The sequence below is a fragment of the Cibotium barometz genome, chromosome 49, assembly GCF_041138505.1.
Source record: "Cibotium barometz isolate CiBa-2024 chromosome 49, ASM4113850v1, whole genome shotgun sequence".
Classification (NCBI taxonomy): Eukaryota; Viridiplantae; Streptophyta; class Polypodiopsida; order Cyatheales; family Cibotiaceae; genus Cibotium; species Cibotium barometz.
The window spans coordinates 33,308,141-33,328,607 of NC_141094.1; the positions used below are offsets into that span (position 1 = coordinate 33,308,141).

Consider the following 20,467-nt stretch of genomic DNA (forward strand, 5'->3'; position numbering starts at 1 on the left):
TTTTCTTCATCAACACATGAATGAACTCCCATGACCTTGCACTTATTCACATAGATCCGAGGATGAACATAGAACATGCAAGGGGAGATGTCAACCACTTTTATGGTGGTTAACTAGGTGGATACCTTCAATGAATCACATCGATAAATTTTTACAAAGTTGGAGCTATTATGACAAGTGATCAAGGAATCATCTATTTCACAGTAGTGTAATTTATGTCCACTTGAGTGGTCTTTCATTTAATGTTATCCTATGGATTTTTTAACTTAAAGGAGCTACACACGATATAAACAAGGGATAATTGAGCTAAGTGTAATAATACAAACATCGATTTCTCATATACGCTAGATGACCTGGGCCACATAGATATTACAAACAATGCCCAACCATCCAAACAAGGCGCTTGATCATTTATAATTATGTATAAATAATAACTCAACTAATGAGAATATGCTTTTTCCTTATGCAAACTAGTGAGCTCTTGAGCCCTTGCTTCCTTATCTTCTTATGTGAGAGTGAGTGAGTGAGGTTTTCTCTTGCAGGTTAGCTTCTTTGCACACACCATAGGTATCCTTAAGGTGTGAGGTAGATATGCCCTTGGTGCAATTTCTATAGTTGGTGATGACGACAATCAAAACACCCTTGGTGAGCTAGTTGAGTAATCAGTTAAATAGCCTCCCTTGGGAAGTTACAAACGGGTGGCTATAAAATCCCCACAACAACAGGTTGGTTTCTTTCCTCCCTTTAGTGTTTACACTGTGGGAGGAAAGAAACCAACCTGTTTGAGTGAGGTTTTCTCTTGCAGGTTAGCTTCTTTGCACACACCATAGGTCTCCTTAAGGTGTGAGGTAGATATGCTCTTGGTGTAACTTCTATAGTTGGTGACGACAATTAAAACACCCTTGGTGAGTTAAGTAGCCTCCCTTGGGAAGTTACAAACGGGTGGCTATAAAATCCCCACAACAACAGGTTGGTTTCTTTCCTCCCTTTAGTGTTTACACTGTGGGTGGGCATAACCCTACTATGACCTTAAGGGTGGGATTTGAGCTTAACAAGGATAATTTTTTTAAAGGAAACTTATGAGAGAGGATAATAGGATGCCTTAGTTGAAGTAAGAGCATTACACGTGGGTGTTTTGTGTCAAAGTTAATGGGTCAAAAGGTAATGTAACAATGGTAATTTTTATTGAATGGATATTTATTAGCAAGCGCATTACAAGCAGATATATTTTGTGTCAAAAAGTTGATGTTCTGCAAGGTAATGCAAGCATGCTAACTTTGTGCTATATGAATATTTATGAAAGATCATAGTGCAAAGAGAAACTTTGAAGTTAAAGAAGATGAAAAAAAATCATCTTCCAATTTACCATATCAAATGAGTAGCCTTGGTTACCTCATATATCCACCCAGCTTTAAAAGTGTTTTATAACCTTTTTTTGAGCTATAAAGAGGCATAGAGAGCCTAGTAGAGGATTTTTGTTCTTATATGAGATAAGTTTGAGAGGGTGGAAAGTGAAGAGCACAACTCTCATAGAAGAGAGCACAATTTTACTTGCAAAGTGCCATATGCACTTTCCATGTGTAGAGGGTTGTGTCTTGCACCTTGGTTAGATCCTATGCACTTCATCACCTCTATAACTCACTTTGTTTGGGGCATTATTTCCAACCTTGTACCAAGTAAAACCATCCACATTCTAGATGTTGCTTGCAACTTAGGATAGAGCATATCAAATCCCAATGTGCTTAGAGGTTTCACTTATAAAAGTATGTGAAGTTTTTGGAAGTGTCTTTTGTGCTTGTCCTACTTGGCTTCATAGGAAATGTTTCTTTTATTTGGTTGCATTTTAAGGAGCCTCATGTTTCATTGCAGTTGATTCTTTTCGTTAAATAGTTTTTGAATCTTTTGAGCTTCTCTTATCATGTATAATTTGTCAACTTAATACAATGATCAAACTGCCTAGACACTGAATAATAACAAGATGTGAAATTCAAAAAGGGATGAAAGGAGGGTAAAGAAAGGAATGAGACTAGCAAACTAAGCTTCCGTGCGTGAATTGACAATGCTCTAGAAGCAAATTTCCATCTAATTTTTAACTTGTAAATCACTAATGTTTGAAGTGTATATTTTCTTTAAGAGATGTCATTGCTATCTAGCATTGAATTTCAAAACTCATTTGGAGACTTACCTTGAGGATGAGATAGCAGAGGTTGTGGATGTTGTGTGTGGAAAATGATAGTATGTCGATAACTTCTTGGAGATGTATAGAAGTTGTGTTGTGATGAGGTATAATACATGATTAACTTTGACAATGATTATGGCCTTGGTGGATTATGTCTACTGTCATGAGGTATAATACGTGATTAACTTTGACAATGATGATGGCCTTGGTGGATTACGTCTTGAGGAGGGGCGATTGCTTGATTGTTTGATATTGTTAAGGACTAGTGTACATTGATAAGTTGGATGTCACGTTGGATCATACTTGTTTAGGAATGAAGATAATTTTGACAAGGATGATGCAAATGATGTCTTTTGAATTGATGGTGTAAAAGGACTTCGTCCTATGTCCATTGATGGTGCAAATGGACTTCTTCCTACATCCACCACTGCACTATAGCATCTACTGGTTTGGTGTGAAACCACCATGTCACCTAATATAATATACATACATACATATGTGTGTGTGTGTGTGTGTATACGCACGATTTAAATTTTAACCTGATTGAATAGTAGTGCAATTAACATAGAATGATTATTCTGTTTGAATTTCCACCCCCTTTTATTTTCTTCCAACTTGTTTTTTTCTTATTACAATTACTTTAACTCACGGTAGTGGAATGTGAGTGTGAGATTCCCACTCTCTTTAGGCTCCCACCACTTCTTGCAACTTCTTGTTTTTAGTGTTCAAAACAAAACAAAAACTGTGGGGTTCATTTAGTGTAATTCTACCTTCTAACCTTTTCGAAATAAAAAAACCATCAAAATTTGAAACCAAAGATTTAGATATTTGAAGATGTTTGGTTGTAATTCCATCCAACTTTTGAAAATGTCAATAAAAATTTTAAATCTTCTCTATAAAAAAAAAACTTATAAACAAGTTGTGGCAAGCAAGCCACAACTTGTCCGGTAGTTTTAACTTGTCTTTAAGGTTGGAAGGTTGGAACTTGTCAATGGTAGTTTTAACTTGTCTTCAAGGTTGGAAGGTTGGAACTTGCAACTTGCAAGCCTAGTCAATGGCGCTTTTAAATTGTCTTCAAGGTTGGGTATTCATTGGGTCTAGGGAGCTCATTTGGTATTTGACTGGTCTAGAGAGAGTTTGCTTTTCAATAAAAAAAGGGTAGTTTGTTGACTTTCCAATATAAAAAGAGTAGCTTGTTGGCTGGTCTAGAGAACTTATTTTCTCTTGGCCTTCACCTTGGATAAGCAATCCAAGCCTTCAAAATGATGGTAATAACCTTAGTCTTTATTGTTTCACCCCCTTGAGGGTCACTTGATTTTTTTTTGAAAATGATGATAATAACCTTAGTATATTTCTTGCTGGCCACATGACAATTTTGCAAGGATTTAATGATTGAAATGTCACTCAATAGGCAAAAATGCCATGCCCACTTGCAATTTTTTTTACCTTTAGATCTCTCTACATGTATATATTCTTTGCTTTCAAGTTCTCTTCCCAAAATATACAAATATGTGTGCATATATACACACACGATTTAAACTTTAACTTGATTGAATAGTAGTGCAATTAACATAGCATAATTATTTTCTTATGTTTGAATTTCCACCCCCTTTTCTTTTCTTCCAACTTTTTTTTTCTTATTGCAATTATTTTTTGCACATTAGTGATGTGAGAAAGAGATTCTCACTCTCGCTCCAACAAGTAGACCCCCCAAGCCCCTCCTACCTTTTACAATAATTATTTTCTTCTATTTGAATTTCCACTCCCTTTTCTTTTCTTCCTACCTTTTACAATAATTATTTTTTTCTATTTGAATTTCCGCTCCCTTTTCTTTTCTTCCATCTTGTTTTTTTATTATTACCTTTAGGCTATTGTCCCAATTCCCCCACCCTTCTTGCAACTTCTTATTTTTTGTGCTCAAAACGAAACAAAAGAATGCTTGGTGTAATTCTATTTTCTAATATTTTCATTATTTAAAAAACCCATCAAAATTTCAAACCAAAGGTTTATAAATTTGAAGATGTTTGGTTGTAACTTTTAAAAATGTCAAATCTAAAATTTGATTTGTCGCAAGTTGGACCTTGGCAAGCCTATCAATGGTAGTTTTGAGTTGTTGTCAAGGTTGGAAGGTTGGAATTTGCAACTTTTAAGGCCTAGTCAATGGTGCTTTTAAATTGTCTTCAAGGTTGGGTATTCATTAGATCTCTCATTAGAGAGTTGAGAGTTTGCTTTTCAATATAAAAAGGGACACTGAATTTTCAATATAAAATGACTAGTTTAGAGAGTGAATTTGCTTTTCAATATAAAAAGGGGATAGATTGTTGACTGGTCTAGGGAACCCATTTTCTCTTGGCCTTCACCTAAGGTCGCATTTTTGTGGTATTAACCTTAGTCTTGCTTGTTTTCGCCCCCTTTGTGTATTTCTTGATGGTTTCATCTACAATTTTTTGACCTTCAAGTCTTTATTTATCATGTATATATTTGTTTTCGCCCCCTGTGTGTATTTCTTGATGGTTTCATCTACAATTTTTTGACCTTCAAGTCTTTATTTATCATGTATATATTTTTTTGCTTTCAAGTACTTTTGCCAAAATTTTCTTGGCCATCAAATTTGCATTGCAGTTCTCTTTTATTTCTTTTCCCAAATGTTCTTTTATTGACTTAGGTGTTCCATTTAAAATTAATATTGTTCCAATGATTGCTGGGTGTGGGTTTCTTCATATATACTTCATACAGTGTCATACAGTGTCGATCACCTACACCTGGATGTTTGATTCCAGATAATCAATTTCATATCAGAAAATAACTGAAGAAATACAAACTAATCAACCAAAAAGGCATAAATATTTATTTATTTTTAAAAATACAAACTAATCAGCTTAAAAGGATCAAATGGGTACAGGATCAAACAGAACACAAGCAGTAATTAAAGCAACCTGTTACTTTACCTTGTTTGGTAGAGGACCACACTTTGCATACAAACTCTCTTTCTGCTTCTCGACCATTCAGCATCATTCATGCAAGCCATTGGACCAAAATAACACCAACACTACCAGCCTACTGGCACATGAGCCCAGCAGTGAAGGCTTGCAACTTCCGACTTCAAATCCCTGCACGCCCCTGTCCAAAGCACCCTCCAGACTGGTACCACAAACCTTGCAACTACAGAAGACCTTACCTTACCTTCAGACAGGAAATCCAGGAGGCAGGTACCTTACCACCCCCACCCCCCAGCACCAGCACACACTACACAAGTAACGCCTTCAGGCAAGAAAACCAAGCCTTCTGGGGGCTTAATACCTACAGAAGGCCTAAAAAAAAAACACCCCCCACACGCGCACACGCACCTCCCCCAGCACCAGCACACACTACACAAATTACGCCTTCAGACAGGCATTGAGGTCTGGGGGCAGGTCACCTTAATGCCTACATAAGAACTAAAAAAACACCACACACACACACACAACACCCCCCTCAGCAGCACCAGCACACTCTACACAAGTTAAGCCTTCAGAGAGGAAAACTACGCCTTCAGACACACACTCTACGCGCACACGCACACGCACAAGCGCACCTCCCCCAGCACCAGCACACTCTGCAAGTTACACCTTCAAACAAGAAGACCAAGCCTTCTGGGGGCAGGTACCTTACCGCCTACATAAAGACATAAAAAAACCCACCACCACCACACACACACACACACACACACACACACCACCCCCCTCAGCAGCAGCAGCACACACTCCGCAAACTATGCCTTCAGACGAGAAGACCAAGCCTTCTGGGGGGCAGGTACCTTACCGTCTACACAAGGCATAAAAAACACCCACACACACCCACACACACTCTCTCTTCTCTCTCTCTCCACAACTTATGCCCTCAGACAAGAAGGCCAAACCTTCAGAGGGCAGGTATCTTACCGCCTCATAAAACCCCCCAAAAAAAAACACCATCCCCAACACACACTTTTTTGTAAATCACACACACACACACACACACACACACACCTCCCTCAGCACAATAAACAAGTTACGCCTTCAGACAGGAAGACCAAGCCAACGTAAGACCTCAAACCACCAGCACCACAACCCCCCCACAGCACACGACATCCAACACCCTCAGCACACGCACATGTACCCCATTTCAACCCCCAGCACACGGCCCAACCATGGGACAACAACCAGAAACCCTGCAACCATGCCTGAAATTTAAAGGCCTACCCTAATTTTCAAAATAGTAGCCACACCCACAACCAGAAACCCCGCAACAAGCCCTGCCCCTGCCCTACCCTCAAATTTGACGGCCATAATTTAACCAAATTTTTAAAATAGTGGCTTTCCTTTCCAACCCTATTTCCGAAGGAGCCTTCACTAGCAGGTTTGCAGGGCTTTAATGCCCTCCGATGGCTTCAAACCTGCAACAACCCAAAACACACCGACGCTGCAACACAGAACACACCTGATAGAGAGCCTGGATCCACACCGGAGCATACGCTGTAATTGGCCACTAACTGGAAAACAGACCATTTTAAACAAAAACAAACCAACCCCAACGGTGAAGATTTTCAGGACACTTACCAACAACCAAATCATGTTCTGTACTGAAGAGGGAGGGGCCGTACGTGCTCGCTCTGAGCAACAGCCATGGGAAGCACCAAAATCGGTATAGTGAAATACACCATTCATTTGCACGTTACCTGATATGAACAAAAAACTGCAAATTAATTCCCTTGCTGCACGTGCGACACCATGACAATGGTAACCCACGTACCCATATAATTAAAGACTCCTCACGTGACTAAGGGACGGCAAATAATATGCAAACACGGATGTACGTGCAATAGACGCGTTGATACTTTAACTATGCATGGATTTGCAATTATGTAGAATTTAAAGTGAAGATTCATGACCGTAATTAACAACAGTAGAGTTAAAATGGAAATTAACGATCGTAATTAGGGACCTCCACCATGTACTCAAATGAAATTTAGCTTAGATAGTGCTTCAGGCCATGTTGCTTTAGCGTGATGCTGGTCATGTTAAGATTTGCCATGTTGCTTGTATGACTTAAGATCAAAAAGCACTCAATGTTTAATTATGTAAACTATTAATTAAATAGATGGAATCAGGTATTATTGTGTCGGAAGGGAGTAGATTTTTTGCATTCTGAATGGAATTCCGCGCTATTTACAATTCTTGAGGATAATCAAAAATGGAGTTTTTTTCTAATGGTTGCTTAGCAAGCGTGAAGGATTTTGTCATTAAGGTACCGCTAAGAAGGATTAACGGCCTAATTCAGGGATTTTTTTCGGTAGGAAGGGGATGGTGTTGGCGGTGCTGGTTTGATAATTGGGTTGTTGCGGTGAAGGCGGCAGCGGAAGGAGCCCGGGTGGTTGGTGGGGGAGCATAAACAAACCTTGGCGCTGCATGCCGACACGGCCGCAGCCGGCGGTGGTTTCTCTACTATGCAGAAGAACGTCGGCGCCGGCGCAAAACTGATATGCCTCCCCGGCAACCGTGGCTTCTTCGAGCTCGCCATCGCCGATTTCTTCGGCACCTCTATGTTGTCGGACTTGGGTCCTAGAGGCAGCACAACTGAAGCCCTCATGCTGATGATCTCTGCAAAATCGTGCCATAGAACGACGTTAACGCATAATCCTTAAGATTAAATTACGTGTTGGAAAGATCTTCAAACTCGAGAACAGATCGGGACTTAATATCTACTGAGAACGATTATAACAGTTGAGCTTCCCAAATTGCGTGATTAAATGGTAATTAAGGGATAACAAGTGAGAGCTTATACGAGGTTAAACCTAATTACCAGCTACAGCCCTACATGTGTTGAAAGGATGCCAAGGCAAGTACCCACAGCAGTAGAGTCGTAGACCCGTAGGGCTTACCACGACGGCCAGGTGGGACAAAAAATTATATGCAGCCATGGCATGCAAGATTAACTATCCTGAACTTCACACCTCAGGGATTCGCTGAGATCTACACCTTCACAGAAGAAGGGGCAAAATCACACACGCATGTAAACGAACAAATCTAACCTAGAATAGGCTGAGACTAGTGGTAGCCTACACAGAAAGCACACACACACAGGCATAACAACACACGCTCCAGCCCACCGCCGACCCCAACACGCTCTCCCAAAAGCAGTCTACACAAACGCAAAACATAACCCACATGCACACACATCTGACTATCACAAAAGCAAGGCATAGCCAGCCACACCCACGTCCCCCATACACACACAGTAGGCCTAGCACAGAGGGAGGGCAGAACAGTGTAAACGTGGCGTGAAACACTAGGTAAATGGGTCAAATTTTAAAAAAATGACCAGGGGTGCGAATATTACCTGAACTAAAAAAACAGGGGATGTTGGTAGAAACCTTGGAAAGCAAAGGCGGTAGGTGAAAGCAAGAAGGTAGCTAGGGCAAAGGAAGGAGGGAGGCGAATGGGGGACAGGGAGCGAGGAGTGTGTGAGGCAAAGCGAACTTAAGCAGGCAGGAGGCACTCTTTTAAAGGCTCCCGGGGGGGGGGGGGGGGGGGGGGGGGGGGGGGGGGCACCCCGTCAGCGGCCAGCCCATGGATTTTGATCGTAAAAGTGGTATCCTGGTTTCGTGGTTTTGCGTGCCGCCCTCTCCGCCAAATAAAACTAAAAAAACAGCCTGGCAGCGGCCCCCCCGAGGACTGACTTTCACATGCCGTGTCCGCCCGTCAGCAACCGCTCTGTTTCGTGCCGTTTACTGCACCTCCAGTGTGGGCCACAGCTCCCTTCAATAATGCCACGAGTCTTCGCATGCTTTACGTTAAGTCCCTACCACACTAACCCATTCGGTCTCATATTTACCTCCATGGGACCTATAACATATAACTTCATTACAACATAGAATACCTATGTCATCACAATCATAAGCATCTCTTCTTGCATCAACCTCCCTATAAGCTTAATAAGCATCTCTTTATTGCATCGCCTCCCAAATGTGCCATCTACATGGCCAAAGTCTTCACTAAGGGGGTTTGCACATCTGCTAACTAGCACTCATGATCACATTAGCAAGCCTAACAATGAGTAGGAAAAGAAAAGAAAAACAACGGACAAGCACTATTGAACACACTCCCCCCCCTCGGGACTATTTGACACCCCTTTTTTCAAAGGGGATCAATGACGGACATTGTCGCTCAAAAATCGAGGATCGGGGTGGGCCGTCGGATTTTTGTTATCCATGTGTAATCCTTGTGAAATCCAAGTGTGAACCCTGTGTGATCCCATCTTGTGATCCCTGTGTAAAGCCAAATGCCAAGATGGGATCACACAGGGTTCACACTTGGATTTCACAGGGATTACACATGGATCACAGGGTTCACACTTGGATTACACAAGGATCACAAGATGGGATAACACAGGGTTCACACTTGGATTTCACAGGGATTACACATGGATCACACAGGGTTCACACTTGGATTTCACAGGGATTACACATGGATCACACGGTTCACACTTGGATTACACAAGGATCACAAGATGGGATCACACAGGATTCACACTTGGATTTCACAGGGATTACACATGGATCACAAAAAATCCGACGGCCCACCCGATCCTCGATTTTTGAGCGACAATGTCCGCCATTGATCCCCTTTGAAAAAAGGGGTGTCAAATAGTCCCGAGGCTCCCCCCATCCACATCAAGTGCACTATATAACATTCAGTATAACCGACACAATGTTGCTAATCTATAGCAAACAAGGACTCCAACGTGAATAGCTCAATCGATAATTGCACAATCTACAAGAAGCTCTCTCTCTCTCTCTCTCTCTCTCTCTCTTCTTTTCCGTTTCTCCTTCTTTATCACTCTTCAATATATCTCCCTTGCATATTTAGATATTGATTTTCATGGAAGCTTGTACAAGCACTTATAAAAGCCATAAGCATGTGCACACACAAGCTAATACTACTTAAATGCCCATTCTAAGTGATCCCCTCCTTTACAGTAGAGGTGATGGGCTCTATGAGTCTTCCATTCATGCTACCCTCTAATAAGATGCCATACAATATAAGCATCCTTCTCCTCTGAATTTTTTTATGTCAAAAAACATGGACTTTACTCATAATTACCATTATCCTCTCTTCTCCTTAATACACTTCGCCCTTCATCATCAATCAAGAATAATGTTGGGTGTAATGCTAAATCAAATGGTGTGATATTCATATCATCTCAGCTGTATTGGTTTTAACATATAATGCACTTAAGGATGCATGCCTTGGAAAACAAATGCATAAAGTTATAACTTATAAAATTCAAAACTTCTCTTGTTACAAGGAAGTAAAACCCCCACATCCACAACCTTCCAGAAAAAAAGGAGTTTCTATAGTACTATATCCAAGTTTTGTCTTTTTCACTTTTTTTTATCCATACTTCTCTCTTGCCCCTTCATATCAAGCCTTGTCCTCAACCCACCAACCCATGACACTTTTTTATCCATATCTTCTCATGTTGCCCCTTCATATCAAGCCTTGTCCTCAACCCACCAACCCATGAACCCTCTATCAATATATTTTCATAAAGCCATTTACCATGTCCACTTGCCCCCATATATATATATATATATATATATATATATATATATATATATATATATATATATATATATATATATATATATATATATATATATATATATATATATATATATATATATATATATATATATGCATTCAACCGCCTCAAAAAAGTCAAGTCTTCCATAAACATAGTGTGGCATGTTACACCCATTTGCTAGAAAAGAAAGCGTTCAAGGACATTAGCACAGAGCTAACAAAACTTAACCAAGTGTGGTTTCATGAATGTGAGCTAACATTGGAAAAGAAACCCCTCTAATAATCAAAGCTTATTTAAGTTCTTAAACTCTACATATGATTAATAATCCCCATCATTAATGCAATACATGAATATAAATCACTACTACGTACTCATGCTACTATAAGCACACACATAGGAGCACATATGCAACCCTCGTACCCTAGCTTCTTATGACTTCACCTCAATTCCATATCCTCCATCCAGCCTAACTAGTTCCACATGCCACCTACTACAAGAGAAAAACACCTCCTCTATCTATCATTTCCACATATAAGCTTCTATAAGCACAACAACTAACCAACCAGTTTCATCTATTTACTAAAATAAACTTTTTAATTTATTTCCTTCCTAACTTTTTGTGTGAGAACTTATAATTTCAAGTAATAGCCACGCTAGTGTGGTACCCACCCCTCACAAGTAAAAAAGCTTCATCTCAAGCAATTTCAAGTAATAGCCAGGCTAGTGTGGGTACCACCCCTAAATCACAACTAAGAAAGTTCTTCTTCACCTCCTCCTTCTTCTTTTATAAAGGGTAATGTGGGCCATAACAAAGTGACCTCAAAGAATACAATAATGTAAGCCCACCATGCACTAAATGAAAAGAAAAAATGCATATTAATTCTTAACATCATCTTCCAAATTTTAATAGATTTGATAAAGGCAATGTGGACCCTGTTCATGGAAAAGTAATGTAGTGATTGTTGGTGCTCTTATATACATGTGGACCATAGTACTTACACTATAAAAGTAAAAGAGTTTGGAGACTATCCTCCTTGGAAGATCTAACAATAAATAAAAATATATGCCTAGAAAACTTTAATCAAATTTTGATTTTTTTAAAAGCATGAAGACCTACAAGTATAGATAGTCTTGCTTTGTAAACCATAAAGGCTTTAGTTACTAGAAGTGCCTCAACTTAGGCATCTCCACTAAAGACTTCAACAAAATGATTGTGTTAGCATATCTAGCAATGGGCAAGGTAGGGGAATGCTTGGACAACAATCATGCCCATACATTAATAGATTTCCTTCTCTATCAAATGTGTAAAGGACCTAAATAAAATGTCATGAATCTCATTCTATACTCAATCCAAGAATTCATGGTCTCTTTCTAAATTCATAAGTAATGGCATGTGAAAATGTGGTCGCTACTAAAAACCTATGTTTATCAAGGTATGCAATCGAGAAAGTAATTTGGGTTTTTGAAGTGGGTGTGTAATGTCCCCTACATTCTAGTAATTGCACCATTTTCCCCCACTTGAACTACCTTCATTTTCATCCTTTTTAATTATACTCTCACATCACTACATTGCTCTCTCCCTCCATTCAAGGTCCATGATTGTTTTGACCCTTCACCAAATAGCACCCTCCCTAGGCTCACCTTCTTGGGAGCTTTTCAACATAATTGTTTTATGGTGAATAGTAATATTATCTAAGGCCTTTAATTATTCATGAATACACATTATCATATCACTTTACTACTCTTTTATATAGTTAATTAAAGCGTTCTCTCCATACATGAGATTAGTGTTGTGCTTGTATTTTAAGCCACTACACCACCTTGACTACCATGCAAGTTAAACATGCCCATCTCTTCTTCACTCAAAAAGGTTTTACCCATCTTTCACTCATCCCAATTTATCTTAATCGTATCAATTACTCCATCATGCATCAAAAATTGCATTTTTTAACAACCATGTTTGTAGTGTGCAAGAGAGAGCCTAATGAAGTTTCTTAACTCATAACTTTGAAACCTTTGACAATTGAAATTCTAAATTAAAATTATCACTTATATAAGAAGGACTACTCCTTCATCTATGCTACACATGGTGTGCATGTGTGTGTGTGTCTGTGTGTTTGTGGAGAGAGAGAGAGAGAGAGAGAGAGAGAGAGAGAGAGAGAGAGAGAGAGAGAGAGAGAGAGCACCTTATTCCCATTGAAACTCCCACTCGCATTAGCAGTGCCACCAGCACTTGCATTCATAGCAACAACAAAACTACTACTCGTGTTCATATAGTAGAAACACAACCACCACACCCATATTTGTAAGCACAACCAACACTCGTATTCGTAGTAGCACAACCACCTGAAGGCTCCTCAATGAACCAAACCATTAATCCTAGAAGTAAAAGGAACCACATCCCATATGACTATGTCATCAAAACTTAGTAAGAAGATTAATTTATTTCCTTCAAAACTTTTAGCATGAGAACTTATAAATAATTCCAAATTTAAATAATAGTCACACCAGTGTGGGACTGACCTCTAAATCACAAGAAAAAAAGCTTAATCTTAAGTAATAGCAAAGCTAGTGTGAGTACCATCCCTAAATCACAACTACGAAAGTGCTTCATCTCAAGTAATTTTAAGTAATAGCAAAGCTATTGTGGGTACCACCCCTAAATCGCAACTACAAAAGTGCTTCTTCACCTCCCCCTTCTTTTCCTCTTCGTAATACAAAAGGTAATGTGGGCCATAACAATTTTTTAGAGGTAGTAAACTTGATAAAGGCAATGTGGACCCTATTCATGGAAAAGTAAGGTAGTGATTGTTTTCATGGAAAGAGAGCACCTTATTCCCATTGAAACTCCCACTCACATTAGTAGTGCCACCACTCGCATTTGTAGTTAGCAACAAAACTACTACCCGTGTTCAACACAATCACCACCCACATTTGTAACCATAACCAACACTCGTATTCATAGTAGCACAACCACTTGAATGCTCCTCAATGAACCAAACCGTTAATCCTAGAAGAAAAAGGAATCACAACCCATATCACAATATCATCAAAACTTGGTAAGAAGATTAATTTATGTCCTTCAAAACTTTTAGCACGAGAACTTATAAATAAGTCCAAATTTAATCAATAGTCACATCAATGTGGGACCCACCTCTAAATCACAAGAAACGAAGCTTCATCTCAAGTATTTTTAAGTAATAGAAAAGTTAGTGTGAGTACCACCCCTAAATCACAACTACGAAGGTGCTTCACCTCAAATAATTTTAAGTAATAGCAAAGCTACTGTGGGTACCACCCCTAAATCACAACTATGAAAGTGTTTCTTCACCTCCCCCTTCTTTTCCTCCTCCTTTTATAAAAGGTAATGTGGGCCATAAAAAGTGCACTCAATGAATATAGTAATGTAAGCCCACCATGCACTAAATGAAAAATGCATATTGATTCCTAACATCATCTCCCAAATTTTATTGGTAGCAAACTTGATAAAGGCAATGTGGACCCTATTCATAGTAATGTAAGCCCACCATGCACTAAATGAAATGAAAAATGCATATTGATTCCTAACATCATCTCCCAAATTTTATTGGTAGCAAACTTGATAAAGACAATGTGGACCCTATTCATGGAAAAGTAAGGTAGTGATTGTTGATGCACTTATATGCATGTGGACCATACACCATTAAAGTAAAAGAATTTGGAGACTATCCTTGGAAGATCTAACAATCAATCAAAAAGATGACTTTTGGGGAAAATAAATAATCAAATTTTAACCCCCAAAAAAAACATAAAGGCCTACATAGCAAGTACATATAGTATTGCTTTTTCTAGAAGTGCCTCAACTTAAGCACCTCCACCTAAAACTTCAACAAAAGGATTATGTTAGCATATCTAGCAATGGGTGAGGTAGGGTAATGCTTGGATAACAATCCTCCTCCATTGAATCAAGTACTTATCATAAGCAGAATGCCTTGAATGCTTCGTACATTGATCTAGAACCACTTCAGGTTCTGCTCTTCCTGAACTAATTCCTAAATATAGGAACAAGCATATCGGAATGGCCTAATCATGCTTTCTTTCTATTAACAAGAAAGACAAAATGAACTACTATCTCTTGAGGAAGTTCTAGGTGATACACAACATCACCACTAATCTCTTCCTTCCGATATGAAAGGGACCACAAAACCTTGAAGATAGATTATAATGTTTACCCATACGCATAGTACTAGAATCTTTGGGTATCCTCAAGTACACCCAAGCACCCATGTCGAAGACCCTAGGAGACCTTTTTTGGTTAGCGTAAGTCTAAGCTTGATCTTGAATCGTCATTATAGTACATAAGCATAAAAGAACTTAAGCATGTCGCACTGAATGCTTGTTACTGATCTTGAATCGTCATTATAGTACATAAGCATAAAAGAACTTAAGCATGTCGCACTGAATGCTTGTTACTGTTGTACATGAATTCAAGTTGTGGAAGGTACCTTTCCCACACCAACTACCTTTTTGAAACAAAGGCCCGCATAATTTCCTCCAAAGTTTGATTAGTACACTTAGTTTGACCATCACTCTCTGGATGATGAGCAGAGAAAGATACTTAACTTAGTTTCCAATTTAGTAAATACGCTTGCCTAAAATCCCGCAGTGAACTTAGGGTCACGCGATCACTGACTATTTCCTCAGGAAAACCATAAAGCATGTATAACTCTCTACAAAATAAGTAGCCAACCATGGCTCCTAATTGTAGACCATGTTGGGAGAAACCTCACCATCTTAGTCAATCTATCCACCATGACTATCCAGATAGCATCATGTCCCCTATTCGTTTGAGGTAACCAGCAAAATAAAATCCATTGAGATGTTTTAGCATTTAGCCTTTGGTATCTCTAGAGTGTTAAGTAAACCACCATGCCTAAGGTGATCAAACTTATTCACTTGGAACTAGGTACACTTCATCACATAACCCTCCACATATGACCACATATGTGGTGGCTAATAGAAATATCTATTGACTAACACAAAAGCTCTTTGAATGCCAAGGTGCCTTTGCACTTGAAGCATCATAACATTTAAAGAGAATTCTCTTTTGTAGATCATCAATGTCTAGCACACACACTTTATCTTGCAAGTTATCAATGTATGGCACACATACCTTATCTTTTGACAAATCATCAATGTCTAGCACACACAGACTTATCTTTCCGCATTAACAAATGGAATACTGATGAACTACCTTCACTTGGGCATGGCTTATCTTATATCCATACCTCCCATATCTCTTGAGCTGTCACTATTTATGGATGACAGATGTACAGATGATGGTTATTCTATCATTGGCCTATATAAGATGGATGTATTTGAGAAGTTGCAGCATGATGCTTGATCAGTCTACGACTCGTGTTATGAGTGATGCAGAATTATGGCATGCACGATTTGACCATCTAAATTATTACAGTATGTTACACCTTCAAAGGCATGATATGGTGTCTAAGTTGCCAACTCTTGATACCCCTACTAGACATGTATGTGAGGGGTGTATTCTTGGTAAAATGCATCGGTCATCATTTCCAAAGGATGGATTTGTGAGAGCTGTTTTAAGAAATTACAGCTTATACATAGTGATGTATGTGGTCCTATGAGGACACCATCTATTGGGGGATATCTCTACTTCGTCACTTTTATTGATGATTACTCTAGATATAACTGGGTAAAAATCCTCTACAAATTGAAGAGATTGGAGCTTCTCTCTCTCTTCAATCTTCCTTGGAGTCTTCATCAACATACCAAACCAATTGATTGGTTGGGGGCCTCTCCATTGACTAAAGAATCAAGCAAATTAAGAGGTAAAGTGTGGTTTATGGTCTTTTTTTCTTAATCTCAAAATAATTCTCACTTCTCAACCCCTCTCAAGCTTGAGAAGCATTCAATTGAATGGCTCTTTAATGCAATTGGAACTCTCTAATGAGCTTAAGTGATAAATCTTATAAATTTTACATTTATGTTTAAATTAGAATGTTTTTTAAGCATATCTCTCTCTTCCCCAAAGAATGGTCATTCCTATGACCTATTCTATATTTAAATGATGCTTCTCATGGAGCAATTCTTAATTCTAAGAGTAATTTCTATGCTTGTCAAATTAGAGGCCAAGAAGTGGCTTTTTAATGCTTTTATGCTACTTAATTTATGAAAAACTTAGGAATCAAGTCCATAATTGGATATTGATCCTAATGATAGTTATTCTATCATATTGTATTATTAAAACTTTATGCTTTCAAAATTATTGAAATTTATCAGTCATAGCAGTGGAGCTATGGCAAAATTTTTGAAAAATTAACACATAAAACATTTTCATTCATAATATGAAAAGAGGACTTCCTACCATATTCTAGGATTAATCATTTTAAAATAATTGAATAATTCTCATCATAACCATGGAAAATTTGATTTTAATGTTTATGCTGAAATATTTAATTCAAAAAAAGAGAAATTTATAGTAATTCATTTTTATGATAAAAGAGAAATTCCCATGGCAATAGAAATCCATGTATTCCAATGAAGTAAGAGAAAAATTGGAATACTAAAATAATGTGTATTTTATTTAAAAATTAAAGAAGGATTTTAGTTAAATTTATCTTTTTGCATAGATAAATTTAGATGATGAAAGAGGAATTCCCACCATAATTGGAATTCAACCATTTAAATGAGAAAAATGTAATTTCTAGCGTAAAGGAATTGATGGAGAATTTTATTTAATTTTTAAGAGAAAATTTAGTTAAATTTATCTTTTTGCATAGATAAATTTAAATGATGAAAGAGGAATTCCCACCATAATTGGAATTCAACCATTTAAATGAGAAAAGTGGAATTTCTAGTGTAAAGAAATTAATGGAGAATTTATTTAATTTTTAAGAGAGAATTTAGTTAAATTTAGCTTTTTGCATAGATAAATTTAAATGATGAAAGAGGAATTCCCACCATAATTGGAATTCAACCATTTAAATGAGAAAGTGGAATTTCTAGTGTAAAGAAATTAATGGAGAATTTTATTTAATTTTTAAGAGAAAATTTAATTAAATTTATCTTTTTGCATAGATAAATTTAAATGATGAAAGAGGAAAAAGTGAAATTTCTAGTTTAATGGAATTAATGGATATTTTATGTAATTTTTAAGAGAATTTTAGATAGATTTAATTTATGGTAAAAGAGGAGTTCCCATGATAATTGGATTGCACTCATTAAATGAGAAAAAGAGGGATTTTAAGTTTATTTGAAAAAATAGGTAATTGGTATTTAGTTAAAAGAAGAATTTTTATGATATTTAAGAAACGATAAATTTGAATTAATTTTTAGGGTCAAAAGATGAATTTCCACCATAATTCTACCTAATGAATTAAGGCCGAGAAATTATGTGGCAGAAAGAATATCTTGGATATTTTAATTGGTAAAATCACTAAATTGATATTTACCCAAAACTAGATATTTATCTGAAGGGAATCCTTGTTAGAACTAAACCGAATGAATTTGGTTAGACTGTGAGAGGGACGGACAGTAAATCTACTTGTCCATCTCTCGAACTGAATCAAGCAAAAACTTCGTGACTAATTCCAGTTCCTAAATTCAAAGAATAGACTACCGTTGAACTAAACTAGTTTTCCTTTGACCGAACTCACCAAGAATCTAGTTGGACAGACAGACAAAATGATGGGTAGATTACCCTCATCATGAGAGATCGAGGATCCTTTGAAACCAAGAATTACGGAGAAAAGGGTTTTGTGGAACCAATCTCAAACTAGGAATTTTACTTGCATTGGGACCTCTGTTTTTCATTCAAAGGACTGTTTTATGCTAGAATGCTGGAGGAAGCATTTGGCATATGTTTTACTAAGAGGAGGTTCGTTGGAACAGCTGGCGGCAGGGAGTTGTCAAGAGACGTCGTGGGGATCTCACACGTTTCCTGAGGAGTCTTGCTTTCCTGCATCAGAAGGGTAGCAATAGGGGCAAAGAATTTGTCCTGCATGATTTTCTCCTTTGCTTCACTGATCAATGGACTTGACACCGCTGTAATTACAAGTAAGGAGGCTTTTCTGCTGAGCGCTTCTGCCACCACATTTTCTTTTCCCCCGGTTGATACTTAATTTCAAAATAGAATTCCTGCAAGGTCTGCATCCATCTCCTTTGACGCATGTTGAGATCCCTTTGGGTGAAGATCCACTTTAGACTTCGACGATTTGTCATCAAGGTGAACCTCTGTCCCAAAAGATAATGTCTCCACAACTTCAGAGCATAAACTACTGAGAGTAACTCCAAGTCATGGACGGCATAATTTCTCTCATGTGTTCTGAGTTTTCTGGATTCATAGGCCACTGCATGACCTTCCTACATAAGAGCACCGCCTAAGGCAAACCCGCTGGCATCAGTAACTACCTCAAAGGGTTTGGTAAAATTTGGCAATTTGAGGACAGGGTTGGTTACTAAGGCTATCTTCAGTTTATCAAAGGCACTCTGACACATTGTAGCCCACTGAAAAAGTGTATTCTTGAGAAGGTTAGTTAAAGGGGATGCTATCTGATCATACCTGGGTATAAAGATCCTATACCATCCGGTCAATCCTAGGAATCCTCTGACTTCTTTTACTGTCTTGGGTTCTGGCCATTCTATGACTTCTTGGATCTTTGCGGGGTCAGGAGAAATCCCATCCTTTAATACTATGAATCCCAAGTATTCCACCTGGTCAACAAAGAAAGAACACTTACTCTTTTTTGCAAAGAGTTGGTGTTTCCTTAGGATTTCTAGGACCTTGCACACATGATCTTCATGATCTGCAGCATTCTTTGAGTATACCAAGATATTGTCAAAGAAGACAAGAACAAAATCATCTAAGTATTCTCTGAGAATATCTTGCATAAGACGATTAAAAGTCCTTTGCCATTCTGACAACTTTTGCCATGGACACTAGCTTGGCATTCTTGACCAGTGTGTCTAAGGGTTCGTTCATTCCCTGAATGAACCTGGCCATGAGTTGCTCTTCATCTAGAGGTGGTGTGAATACTTGAGTAGTAGAAGAGCAAATGCCTGGTGATATTCTTCGATGGTTTTGCTCCCCTGGTTTAGCTCTAAAAATTCATTCATTTTGGTTTCTAAGAACTCGGGGGGACAAAATCTCTTCCTCAAATAGGCTTTAAGATTGTTCCAAGACTGGGTAATCCTGTCCAGATGCTTGGTGACACAATGGTCCCTCCATGCCACCCTGGTTGTTTCCACTATTTTCAGCCTAGCAAGAGCCATTTTGCTCCACTCATTGTAGCCTGACATCAAAATATTCTTCCAAGGCTTCCACCCATTTCTCTACAGCCTTGCCTAGGTTCTCCCCTTCACCTTTAAAGGGTCTTGACTGAGTTCTGTGAAGAGCCTTGTGAACGTCGGGGTTAACCTCTTTCTCTTCAGAGAGAGGGTCTGGCTGATGGCCACGGTTTCCTCGTCTCATGATTCTGACAAAAATGATATATTATTAAATTTTTATTTTGATATTGTCCATGAGATCCTAAGACTTAAGAGGTTCAGAAAATAATTTCTTAAATAAGATAAATGATCTTATTGGAGATCTATGACATATGTCCGGTAACAGATTTTGCTTTATGAGTTCTTCCATAAACAATCACTTATACAACAGGAAATTTTCCACAA

At 38.3% G+C, this 20,467-nt stretch overlaps 2 long non-coding RNA genes across 2 annotated transcripts; one reads left to right on the plus strand and one right to left on the minus strand.

Annotated features, from left to right (window-relative positions):
• The first annotated feature begins 619 nt into the window (after positions 1–619).
• On the plus strand, positions 620–4,294 carry LOC147610506 (uncharacterized). The gene is made up of 2 exons (XR_015264029.1): positions 620–725; positions 792–4,294. It is a non-coding gene; the product is annotated as an uncharacterized LOC147610506 (long non-coding RNA).
• Positions 4,295–5,004: 710 nt separating this feature from the next.
• Positions 5,005–8,672, minus strand: LOC147610507 (uncharacterized). The gene is made up of 4 exons (XR_015264028.1): positions 8,537–8,672; positions 7,595–7,797; positions 6,757–6,875; positions 5,005–6,649 (listed from the first exon to the last, which is right to left on the minus strand). It is a non-coding gene; the product is annotated as an uncharacterized LOC147610507 (long non-coding RNA).
• Between the last annotated feature and the right edge of the window lie 11,795 nt (positions 8,673–20,467).